The sequence below is a fragment of the Procambarus clarkii genome, chromosome 72 (genome assembly GCF_040958095.1).
Source record: "Procambarus clarkii isolate CNS0578487 chromosome 72, FALCON_Pclarkii_2.0, whole genome shotgun sequence".
NCBI classification, from domain to species: domain Eukaryota; kingdom Metazoa; phylum Arthropoda; class Malacostraca; order Decapoda; family Cambaridae; genus Procambarus; species Procambarus clarkii.
The window spans coordinates 3,853,722-3,867,831 of NC_091221.1; the positions used below are offsets into that span (position 1 = coordinate 3,853,722).

At 36.2% G+C, this 14,110-nt stretch overlaps 1 long non-coding RNA gene and 1 pseudogene across 1 annotated transcript in view; both read left to right on the plus strand.

Annotated features, from left to right (window-relative positions):
* The window catches only part of LOC138356369 (uncharacterized), a 420,379-nt gene that overhangs the window by 211,421 nt on the left and 194,848 nt on the right, over positions 1-14,110 (plus strand). The window lies entirely within an intron of this gene.
* Positions 1-14,110, plus strand: part of LOC123773759 (zinc finger and BTB domain-containing protein 49-like) — a 93,235-nt pseudogene that overhangs the window by 46,323 nt on the left and 32,802 nt on the right.

Consider the following 14,110-nt stretch of genomic DNA (forward strand, 5'->3'; position numbering starts at 1 on the left):
ATTTACAAGTATGCTGCTTATAAATTTGGAAATATGCACACTGGACTCTTGCTCGGCCTGACTAATTCAACCGAATCCGTCTGTAGTTTTAACACTTTTCACTTTTTTGTATAAAAATTGTATTGTAGTACAGTGCAGATATTTATTAGTGCGTTCATCATTCGTGCTCATAAGAGGCAAATGTTGTAGATGCAGAAGACAAATGGTAGCTCATGTGTGTGTGTACTTTTTAAAATTTGTCATTCTTTTACCTAGATATTAAGAGCCATATTTACTTTATATGCATTTTATTGTACATAATTTTTTAATCGTAGCATCTAAAACTTATACACGTCTTATATATTTTAGTTAAGGGCATGAACTCATTAATTGCAGAATAAATACTTTTATCATGTTAATGACCACAGTAATCCATCCAAGATTTTAAGCTGCTAGTTTGATAGAAAATTTAATTTACTGTTGTCTAAAAATTAGTGAGGGCACCTTTTTTATTTCCAATCTTTAGTATAATATCAATATTCTTCTCATTTTCTTTACAGGAAGTATTCATCGATGTGACACTAGCATGTGGTGGAAAACAATACCCAGCTCACAAATTTGTGCTGTCAACATGTAGTGATTACTTTAAAGAAATGTTCACAAAGAATCCTTGTAAACATCCCATAGTATTTATGAAAGATGTAACTGCCAGAGACTTGGAGGCATTATTAGATTTTATGTACCGAGGAGAAGTAAATGTGCCCCATCACAATCTAGCGTCACTAATTAAGACTGCAGAGGGACTGCAAGTCAAAGGTCTAGCCGTCCCAGATGATCCCATCCAGCTTAGAAAAGCAGACAGATCGTCAAGAGAGGTCCCGACTCCCAGACCTCCCCCAGATCCTTCAGTCAGCCCTCCACCAAAGAGAAAACGAACTCGAGAATCTGAATATATGTCTTCTGGGATTGGCCTTATGTATAGTAATTTGTCACCTCAAGAACCTAACAGTCCATATGACTTGTCACAAAAATCCTCCTCATCTTCTGTGTCACAATCTGATAATGCACAGAATGAATGTGCACCTCATTCTGTTTCGCCGGATCAGCCTCACTACGGTAACAAGGAAAATTCACCAGAGGACATTAAGCATATATCAAGTACACCTCAGCCCCCACATACGCCACAGCCACCACGTTCTCCAGTGCCTATGGTCCCTTTAGAAATTAACTGTCAAGACAGGAATCGTGATGAATCTGATCCTTTGCCGGGTCCATCTTGGAGACCACCAAGTTCAGCAAAACCAGATGATGAAGTGGTGAGTGTGTTAACAAGTCACATGTTCATACAGTGGTATATGAAACTGGTCATTCTATATTGAACTCTACAGATCATATTCAATGTTTTAACATTAACAATCACAAATCGTGTACTGACAAATTGTATGCACACACAGATTGTGAAAGAAGATATCTCTATAGAAGAGGACGAGGAAGACTGGGGGTTAGAGAGTGGGCCAGGGAGTGACATGGGGGATGCTAGCAGTGGTGGCGAACATCCGCACATGGATATCCTCCCCCCACACTCTTGTTCAAACTCTAGTCTTGCCTCCTCCCTGGACCCAGCACTGGTGAGTAATGTGTTTGTCATTTAAGGGTTTCATAAGCCCTATTTGCTTGATACAGTTGCATAGCTATTCTGAAAATCAAACCTTTCTCTATGTGAGTTTAATAATGCATTGTAATAGATGTAAATTGGCTAAATATGCTTATCTGCAAATATTTTTCATTGTGATTATATTTAGCATTCAAATGTCAATAGTATGTGTGTATGTATGTGTGTGTGTATATATATATTATATATATATATATTATATATATATATATTATATATATATATATATATATACATACTGTATTGTACAAGTTTGATTATCAGAATATTGCTTAATTACAATATTTTCCAGTGCATGAAAATAAAGGTATGCATGGTATTGGGTTTTTGGGTTTTCTTCACAAAATATTCTCTGAAAATGAGAGAAATCTTTTGTTGCTTTCTAAATCTTTGCTCTTTTAGTATTCTTCAGGTCTTCATAATTTCAGAGGAAATTGATTTTGGTTCTTGTTTCAAAGATGTTGTCTGATAGTTTTATTGACAGTCATTACCGTTTTAATAATAATAGACCAAGTAACATTGCTCAAGTGATAAAAAGTGCATTGCTGCATTTTAATTGATTACAGTGTATGTGGCGGATTGTGCGGCTGATTGTGCACCTGTTGAACTATGTTATGTGAATACCAAGCATAGTATGTTGACATTCATGTGGATTCTCTTTAAAGTGTAATGTAACACCTGCAATAAATATGTATCCAATGGCTTTGGCACATTGTATAAACGTAATCAAGTTATTCCTATTATAATTAGAGATAAATGTGGTTACCTACATACATTTTGTTGTATCCAGTTTTAGGGTATCCCCCTTATGAAACTCCTTGTAGACACCACCCTAACTGCCTGTTTCTGTCATCTTTAAGCACATATGAATTTCTGCTACACACATTCTCTCGGTTAGCTGTTTGTTCTAGCTCATTTAATTTGAGTAAATATTGCTTCTCAAACCTGTAGTCTCAAGACTGTCTTTGACTTTATATACACATTACATCATAATTCTTACTTCTTTACCCATCACATCTTTGCAAAGACACCAATATGTCAGCAAAACTCTTACTCCCATAAGAAATATTTAGTTTTTAGTTTTGCATTCATACATTAATTTAATCTATTCTTATAATTCATCCTGAAGACTTTCTCTCCTGTTTCATACACAACAGTTTGGAATTGTTTGAGAGTTGTACATATCTTAGTCATGTACTACGTAGGCTTGGTAATGGGAATCATATGGAGCTCAACCTCATTTAAGTTAGCCGAACATTCAAGTTAGCAAACTTTTTTTTACCGAGAATATCCAAAAAGGAACAAATTTGAATATGAGGTTTCTCGTTTGGCAGAAATTGTAATAACCCAAATTTCTATTCAAGTTGAGAAGTCAGGAATTTGAACTTGAATTTATTCAGGTTTCTCATTTGATATAACCTTTTAACCCAAATTCTCATTTGGTTCAAAAGATCAAAAAGGGTAAAAATATCAAAAGTTAATTCATTTGAACTATTGTGCGATTTGGGTTGCTGAAATTGGAATTACCGAGCTCCTACAGTACAGTACAGTATACTGCTTTCTTGATTGAGAGGTGTTTGATGCTTGTAGGGAAGAGTTTGAGAGTGAAGCAAGGCTAGATGTTCTTGTAATATGAAATAAGTACCTGTAGTAAAATAGGGATGTGCTTGCTGACATCTGTATTTACACTTGGGAAAGTTAAAAATCAGAAAAAATCAGAAAGCAGGAAAAGATAAAGAAATATAGAAGAAAAAGAAATTATTAAGACTATGAAAAATGATAAAAAATACCTTGGCTGTATGGAAGTGTGCCATACTTATGAGATGATGCTACTCATAGCGGGTTTGGCTGTATGGAAGTGTGCCATACTTATGAGATGATGCTACTCATAGCGGGTTTGGCTGTATGGAAGTGTGCCATACTTATGAGATGATGCTACTCATAGCGGGTTTGGCTGTATGGAAGTGTGCCATACTTATGAGATGATGCTACTCATAGCGGGTTTTTTTTTTTCATTTTTGTGGTGTTTTAGTTTGAGATACCTGCATTTACAAGCAGGAACTCGCCTACTTATCAACTACTGTAGTGTATTTACTTCACTTTTGTAACACACTCTTTATTCTGATGCAACACATTTGATATTTTTTTATGTTTTATTATCCTTCATAAGTCTTTGTTCTACTTTTGTAGATTTTTTTTTTTGTGGGGTACACCATTTACTTGAGCTGTGTGAACCTGCATGCCTTCGCAAGTGTTCGTCTTCCATGCTTTCATACAAGTTTACATTGTATATATATTATTTTATATTTATTATGGAATCCAATGTATGTATATAAAATTTAAATACAAGAGGGATATCAATGCTGCACTGCTGATAAGAAAAGTGGTTGCATTACTAAAGTGGGTCAAGTGCAAAAGAGGCTTAGTTGCACAAGTGGGTACATTATAAATGTAGGTACACTGATGAGACGATTATGGATTACGTTATTTATTAACTATTTTGCATAATATATTCAACGTGTATATCAAAGTTGAATCAACACTTCAACTAATCTCTTGAAAAGCACCATTCTGCTCATGACTCACATTTGAAGTACAGTACAAGAAATGGTAACAGAAGCTCAAATCCATTTAGTGTTTATCACATTAAATAAACTATGAAGAATTACACAAGTAACTTCTTTAATTCCTAAATAATCATCAAAGAGTTTCTTTAACTGCTTGGCTACACTGGCCAGGTGCTCATGGACTACATTCTTGGTCCACACTGGCCCACACACTGGACCCTAACCAGTCCATACCTTGGCCTCTACTTGGCCCACACACTGGACCCTAACCAGTCCATACCTTGGCCTCTACTTGGCCCGCACACTGGACCCTAACCAGTCCGTATAACTTAGTACGGTACTAACATCCTAACCCATAACCTAGAACCCTTTTAAGTCCATCACTGAGGTTAGTCTGTCACTCCTATGAGAGTTCAACTCTTAACACAATCAATGAGACTGGTGACTGCCAGCTCTTGGGACGTCGTCTCGCCCAGTTCTCCAACCAAGGACTTGTTGCTCTCCCCTTGGGTCTCCAACTGACTGTCACTCCTCACTCGGTCAATCCTTGGTGTGACATTCTAAGGCATGGCAACTCAGATTGCCTCAGCCTAGAATCACACGATCACTTCATGCCTGTGACACATCCTGTGTGATATAGATGTCACAGTCACTTATCTCAACTAGTTTGTCCTGAAACCCTGGTCACTCTCCAACATGGCACAGAAATGTCATCTCACACACTGGTAATAGGTGGTAATAGTGCTGGGAAGACGGGACACCACGAGTGTAGCTCTCATCCTGTGACTACACTTAGGTAATTACACACAAAAGCCTTGACTTCTGGTAATCCCTTTGTAAGAGCCACTTATGGTCCTAATGCACTCCTTGTGCATTCATTCTTACTCTTTCATGTAGAGGATTTAAAAAGGATTCTGTTGGCTGAATATATAATGGTTATATTATGACAACATTACAGTAGTGAATACATTGCGAAACTGGATACATTAAAAAAAATGAGTACATTACTAAATTGAGTACATAAAATATGGATGCATTACAAAAAATGGGTATATTACAAAAGTGGGTATATTATGAAAGTGAACACATTTCTAAAGTGAGTTAGTGGATGGATTACAAAAGTGGATACATTACAAATGTGAATATGGAGAAACTTACTACAATGCCGTAGTGCTTGAATGAAGGTGAAGGAAAGACCCAATATACAGTATGTATAGATATATTATAAACCAATTTTTTTTATCTAACCTACATCCTTTCTGAAGGTACAGTACTGTATACAATGTAACATTGTATACAGCACCTTGAGAAAGGATGCAGGTTACATCCCAAAATTTGTTTTTTAATACATTTATACACATGCAGGTATTGGGTCTTTTCTTCACCTTCAAAAGTGAATAAATTTCTAAAGTAAGTACTTTTTTGGTTGTGTGTGTCAGAAAAAGGTTTTGTTCTGATATTCTTCTTCATCACAATATGATCACACTGAAATTTCATAACCAGTTCTTTCTTTTCATAAATAATACTCTTTATTTTTTCTTGCCTTCTCTGACCTAATACTACTGCTAGATCCTACTCAAAATTGATTCAATTAAAAAGAAACGTGGACATCTTTCAAAGCCCAGATGATCACCTTGCATTAGCACGTGAGGAAAAGAACTAGAGTATTTAAATGCTTGCTCTCATAACTTCAAATATGCAGTATCTAATACTGAGCAAATCACAAGGCATCTATTTTAATACTGCACCATAAACATTTGGACAAAAACTTTTTATGTCAACGCACTCACAGCTTGACACTTTACAGGGAGTGCAAACTGTATACAGTTCCTTACAATGGGACTCATCTTGAACAGATTACTTTTCCAGTTCTCTGGCTGCAGCAGATAATTATATCCAGTTGATATCTCTGGAATCGCCAAAGAAAATTACAAAACGGTTCTGGCCAAGTGCGGTTGCATTTGGCATAGCAGCATTATGTCAGGAAAATAGTGCCCCCCCAAAAAATTAAAACAATCATAAATATATTTACAAAATTAATTTTTCCGTGCGATTTTGGTATAAAACTTTTAACTATAGCTTTTAACATACTAGTCCGTGTCCCTGGTTCACAACCTGGTGGGACAGAAACTATTGGCACGCTTCCTTTCACCAGATGCCTCTGTTCACCCAGCAGTAACATGGATAACCACAAGTTAAGACAGTTATTGCGGGTTGCATCCTGGATAAGGTCAGTCGTTGACTTAGAGCAGTGGGTCTCAATCTTTTTAGGTTTGGGCCTATTTTCTAATACTCAAAATTTCCCCTTAGGGGGTTCATGTCCCACAGGTTGGGAACCATTGGTGACCTCAATACGCCTAAGTACAGGCTTCCTGTGCCCGCCAATGGGAATTATATCAATTGTTGACAGAAAATAGCAAAAATTATTGAAGATTATAGTTATTTCTGAAAATAGCTGATGTTGTTTGCAATGGTTGGGGTATAGTATGAATCAGTCCATTTGAGGACGTACCAGGTATTTACAGTTGACTCGTGGTTTTGGTCTTAAGATGTGTTGCCCCACACACCATGTACACACAGTACTGTACTGTATACCCTGACAGCATACATATTTTACGAGTCTTATGGGATAAAAGGGTGCATTTAATAACCATGAATATGACATTAAATGAATGAATAATATAAAACACAAAATATGTACTGTAGTTTTTGTATATGGTAATATACAAAATATGTACAAAATATATGAAGTTTTTGTGATATGGTTACAGTATTGAGAGTGGTGAGGCCAAATCATTTTAGCAGAACTCATCATTCTCTAAATTATATCTTAGATTGATCATGGAATCAATCCTAATGGATTAATTAATACTGTAGCAGTAAACATGTTACCTCTAATTTGGAACTCCTGTCCATAGTCTTACCTAAAGCTACTGGATCAAATCAAACCCAAGGTTAGATGGCTAAAAAAGAAACAAATGTAATGCATTTAGCTCAATGTCATGTATCCCGATTATCTAACACAGATGAGATATAACACAGGGAGCCGGTCGGCCGAGCGGACAGCACGCTGGACTGTGATCCTGTGGTCCCGGGTTCGATCCCGGGCGCCGGCGAGAAACAATGGGTAGAGTTTCTTTCACCCTATGCCCCTGTTGCCTAGCAGTAAAATAGGTACCTGGGTGTTAGTCAGCTGTCAAGGGCTGCTTCCTGAGGGTGGAGGCCTGGTCGAGGACCGGGCCGCGAGGACACTAAAGCCCCGAAATCATCTCAAGATAACCTATACCTATTTAGGCCTATCTATATTTTACAAATTTCACAAAATGCAGGTCTCCTACTTGGCTTTACTCCAAATCCTTCCATCTAAAATACATTTCCAAACAAGAGATGCTACAGCATGATAATAGTTACACTATTCCTTTAGACAAGCACAGTAAATTCAATACCTGTATCATTATAAATACAGTAGTGTACGCAAGTTTATCGAACTCATTTTTTGGAAAAAGGCTGACAGTCAAACTAAATATTTTAGCAATTCAAATATCTTTTAAATGAGTGGCTAATGACACAAAAATGGTGTTTTGCAAATTTCTAGTAGAGTGCTATAATGTTAATGTGTCAAAGTCAATATTATACAGGTGAAGCTAAACACTAAATTGTAGAGTATATGGTTAGCAGGGAGGAGCTGGGGACATACAGTAATACTCGAGTTTTAAGAGTATATCTACTCTCTTTATTTATACAGTACTTTTAAACTATATTAAATATGGATAGTGAAGTTCTGTTAAGCTTATTTATATGTTGTCATACAACTTTACCTTTTGTTTTAAATTTTGGTGTTAACACTTTCACACTCTTGGCGCTCAAAAAAAAATAATACCCTAGATGCTTTCGGCGCTCCGCGCGCCTACGCGGTAAGACCAAAAAAGTGTACACTCTTTTCACTGTCCTGATAATAATTGAAGGTGCACGTATTTAAATTTGGTATCACCCTGTTCGCAATAAAATTGTCTATAAGAACATATCTATAAAATGCCGCCAAACCATAAGGACTATCAACACCAAATAAAAAACTATTCAGATCACTCGCCAAGAGCGCCAAACAGCAACAAAATGTTTCCACTCTCTTAATGGTTGCGAAGCCTACAGTTGTCCTACATCGCTAATTGTGGTATCATTGGAATCGCAATAAAATTCTCTACACGGACATATGCATATAAATATAGATTCAATGTCGTAGCCCACCCAAAACAGTGTGGGAAGTGGCCGAAGTGTTACCCGCAGCAGCATATCGGCGAAACTCGCTTTGAAAAGTGTATATTCAATTCACTGTCCTGACATTATTTGTCGATGTATGTATTTCATTTTTGTACCAATGTGCTCGCAATAGAATGTTCTATAAGAACATAAGCATTAAAGGTCACATAAGGATGCGTTCGATCGGCAACATATATAAAAACTACGTCGATTACACTCGTCGTGTCAATAATACAATTGTTTTACCACGATGATTCACTGCCACGCCGTTTTCTTTTATAAGCTGTTCGGCTATTAGAGAAAACGTAAATTTCATGGCAAACATTTGTATACTATTCCCAAGTTGATCGGATAATAAATGGATTTTATACAAATATTTTTTCGATGGACTACAGGCGTCGTCTGTTATGCGGTGACGCATAAAAAACGGTGACGACTCATGGATAATCCTAAGCGCGAAAGTGTTAATGTCAACTTGATTTGATTAGAAGATTTTTCCAAATACTGTATTGTACAGTACTATAATTTTTTTAATTTTGTTTCTATATTAAGTGTGACATTGCTAGTCATGTTTGGATTTTTACGTTTTAATTATTAACTATATATTGTTTAGGGTGTTTGGGTCAGAGTTTGATCAGATAAATGTAGTGTCAGTATCGTACAATACTGATGATAATGTTTGGTAGCATTGGATAGCTTTTTTATCTATAATACTGTAATAATAATAATAACTCATTGTGTCAGGGGACAGGAAGCCAGGTTATACATACAGTACATGTTAGGCTTATACAAAGGTAATTCCCCCCCCTCCCCCCCCCCCCAGGGTCGAATTACTGACCCCATCCAGGATGCAACCCCACAACAAGCTAACTAACTTCTAGGTACCTATTTACTGCTAGGTGGACAGGGGCATGAGGTGAAAGGAAACGCGCACAACCATTTCTGAGCCGCCCAGGATTTGAACCCAGAATTCTAGATTGTGATTCGAGAAAAGAAAAAGAGAATATACTGTAATATGATTTTTCCAGGGAAAAATCCAAATTTTCCATTGACATCTTCAACCCAGTTACATCTTCACTGTGCTGTATAGCATTAGTAGATGGTAATGGACAATAATAGCACCGATTTGTGTATGTAAGATTTAAGAGGGCATCAAATTAAACTGTAATAAAAATGAAGCTCATTGCACCAAGAACCTACCTTGGGTGGGTTGAATTTGTCTAAATGATAATAGATTACAATAAAACACTCTTACGTATTCAGAGTTTAATGGCAAGTTTTTCCTTGAATGCTCTGTGTTCCCTTCTCTGAGGCTGTGGGTCCCTATAATTGCACCAGAGGTGGTACCCCCCCTATATGATTACAATAAAATGTATATTATAACTGAATACTATACAGTACTGTAATAGTTTTCCATTGTTGGATCCAGGAAGCCTGTGAGTATTATTTAGGTTCCCATATGCCAGGGAACTTTCCCAGGATGCAATCCTACCAGTCACCTAATTCATGGCTGAACAGAGGCATAGTAAGGAAATATGGCCGTACAACTAGCCCTACTCAGGGATCAGACTTGGCTACAATCCGTTGTGAGCCATCTGTGTTAAGGAACACAATCAGGCCTGGAAGGTTATACAAGACAACCCAGACACTTTCATTATCATTATATTGCTATCCCTATAAGGAGTACTGTAGTTTCAACTGAAGAAATCCAAGAAATAAAGATACTGTACTCTACTGCTTCTTGAGGTTATCTTGAGAGAATTTCGGGGTTTTTAGTGTCCCCGTGGCCCGGTCCTCGACCAGGCCTCCTGGTCGAGGAGGTGCAATTGCTTGGTGCAATTTTTAACGTAGCAAATATTTAATAAATCCTCAGTTTCTCTGGTCCATTTGTCTTTTTATGTTTTCATTGAAACGTTCATTAGCACATATACACCAGCTATGGAGGAATGGTCATACCCGCAGATGCACAAAAAACAAAAGTAATTATTCATTATAGAATTATTCATTTGTATACAAAATGTAAGAAAAACACAGAAATAGGTGAATATTTGTCGTTTCACTGTGTGGAGGCACTCTGCATGGCTGTGTCTGGCACTTGTCAACGCCTAGTGCTCCACTTTGCTGATGCTTCCTGTTTTATCCTCGGATATTTCGCTGATTGTTTTATCACTCGTTTTTCTGTATTTACATCTACGGAGGGGCAATTATATCCATATTTGCATCATACACATAAAACAAAGACAATAATTATTTAAATCTACATTTGATGATGACTATTTCCCTAGTAACATTCATGACGATAACTGCATTCATACCATGAAATGGTATGAATGATTTATTTGATTTATTTAGCAAGATTTATTCATGGGTCAACATAAACTCCATTATATCCATACAGACCTATTATATCCATATTTGCATCATACATGTAAAACTCAGACAATAAATGTTTAAATCTTATTATGATAGCCGCATTACCCTATGAATTAACAATTGACGATGTCGACTGCCTAAGGGTTAATTGTGATGTGAGCTTCTCAAACCAGGCATTCCTCCTCCATTTTACAAATTAATTTAGTTTCTAAGATTATTATAATAAAATCTGTTGATTAAAAGATATTACTTTCCCTGTACACTATAATAACTGAAACATTTATACACTATGTCCTTGTTATACACTTAGCATAGCTGTAGGCTAAGACCAATACATCACCAAATTGTAAAATATTTATGTGACTACACACAACGAAAGACCTCATCTTGGAAGATTGGTATACAAGAACTCACTCTTCCAGTGCCTTTTCAGTGCCACATTGTTTTTGAGCTTGGTTGAATAAGTGCAAACATATTAGGCTAGTTTAAAATTGTGTACTGGAAAGATGTAAGTATGAGGTAGCGCTTTACATGGTCATGACACTTAAGTTATGTACCATAATTCATTGAGGATTGGAGCCCTTTACTGATAACACAATTTTCAGAAATAAACTCAAATAAATAATACTGTATTTGACGGACACTAATGGTGCTAAAAGAAATATGAGAATAGTATGCAGAAAGACTCGTATATGGTGATGAACGTCACCTTGCATCAAAGCACAAATTTGTGTCTAATATTCTTCCTATTGAACTCACAAATGACACAAATTTGTGGCTCCTGTCCTCAATGTGTTATGAAATTGTCATACAGTATAACAGTACTGTAGTATACATGCACAGGGGATCTGAAACAATGCTAATTACATTCTGTGGCCATAGCTAATGTAGAATTATAATTAACTGCAAAAAATAAGAATACCATATTGTATTGCAATTTCATGTTAATTTCTTCGTAAAGGCTTGAATTTTGTCAAACAATTTTATCAATCTAATTTCATGACATGCCTCCATTAATTAATAATTTTAGCTTCTCTTTGCATTCATTTAGTTACACAAAATAAATAGTTCTTTACATGCTAAAGTTTGATGGAATATATACTGTATTAAGAGAAATGCATATTGCTTGGAAGAGCCATAGCATTCTAAAATTCCAGGACCCGGGTGCCTGGGTGGAACTGTTCCTACTGCAATGTGCGCAGAGCTCATCACTCTACCTCCTAAATCAGGTCCCGGACTAGCGAACATTCCTTCTCTCCTACAAGGTACTGAAATACTCAACAGTGAGAGAAACATGTATTTTAAGATGAGCCGTTTCACCTAAAGCTACAGCTCAGTACATGCCCAATGGTCTGTGGTACTCTGCTTTTGGTTCCTTCTTTGTTGTCGTCATGTGACTAAATGAAGATGTGGATACTCTGAACATTAAGATAAAAATATAGTGTAAATGATTCTTTCATAATCAACAATGGTTATGTTGGACATAATAATTTAGATTATTGTTTGCTATACAATACATTTTCATGATTACTTCCCACCAACAGGTATTAGATATGCTGGTAATATAAAGTGACTAAGACCAATATTTCTGCTATGATCTGTTTACTACATAAGTTTGTTTCAAAACTGTAAGCTGTAATATTAGCCAGTGGTTGCTAAATAAACTGCATAGTGGAAGAAAATTAGTATCAAATCGTCTATCTTTCAATTATTTAAACAATTTTAATACTGTACCTGGTATTCATGTACACGTTTGATAGAAAATAGTTATGATGATGAATATATAACACTTGTATTTTTAATTAGCAGTACAGTACTGTAATTAAAGTTATACAACATGTGGTACACTGCACAGGAGACACAAGAGTTATACAGCATGTGGTACACTGCACAGGAGACACAAGAGTTATACAGCATGTGGTACACTGCACAAAAGACACAAGAGTTATACAGCATGTGGTACACTGCACAGGAGACAAGAGTTATACAGCATGTGGTACACTGCACAGGAGACACAAGAGTTATACAGCATGTGGTACACTGCACAGGAAACACAAGAGTTATATAGCATGTGATACACTGCACAGGAGACACAAAGACTGGCATTAAATTTATATTCACATCATTTGATCTATTATATAGTGTTAAATATAAAAGCACATAGAAAAAAGTATATATATTATGGACGTTTCAGTATACAGATAACAATCAAGTCTATTTAAATGTTAGTTAATGAATTATTTAGATTAGATTTAGAAAATGTATATTCATATAAAGACCATGAGTCACAATAACATGGTCCAGTCCAATACATTGCCTCTGAATACTGCTCTCATTTTTCTGTCAGAAAATTTTTCATCCTTGTTAAAAGCCTACCTGTCACCCCTCCAATATGTTCCAGTTTCCATAAGTAAGTAATTAAGTGTAACTGTCAAAAGCTTTTTTTAGGTCCAGATAGATGCAGTCAACCCAACCATCTCTTTCCTGTAAAATCTCTGTGGTTCGATCATAGAAACTTGAGTAAATTCGTTACAGGATCTTCCAGATCGAAAACAATACTGTGTCTGTTATTATATAATTTTTCTCCAGGTATTCTACCCATTTAGTTTTAATTATTTTTTCCAATAGTTTGAGTATTTGTGTGTGTACACTTGTGTAATTACCTAAGTGTAGTTACAGGATGAGAGATACGCTTGTGGTGTCCTGTTTTCCCAACACTCCTTGTCATAAAATGCTGTGAAATTACTGATTGTTTGTGTGTGTGAGATGTGTGTGTTTGTAATGTGTATGTTACTGTACTGATATTTTACATGTTTATGCCAGCACTGTGTTAGACATTTGTAATTTTTTTGAAATTTAAGGACCAAACATCAATTGCCTCTGCTTGTCTCTAAATCTGTTTAGAATTTTTCTGCACATATTACCTATATTGTATCTTGTCTCACTAATAATGGTTTCAGGTGTAAACTAATACTATTTTTAAGTAACAGCCTAAGGATTACTACATATATTAACAATGTTGTTAGGAAGTTTTGTCTTGTTTTCTGGTAAGCCTCCTCAGTAGCTCCCAGGTGCTTCTGTGCTGGTATTGCTAAGCCTAAAGATGGTGCAATGCCTCTCTAAGACCCCACACTGATACATTGGCAGCCAGGACTGGCTTTCTTTACAAGGTGAGGGATACTTAGGGGGATCAGATAGCAACCCTAAACAAAGCCAAGCAGAAAGATAGAACAATACAAAACCTACTACTACTAAGAAAATA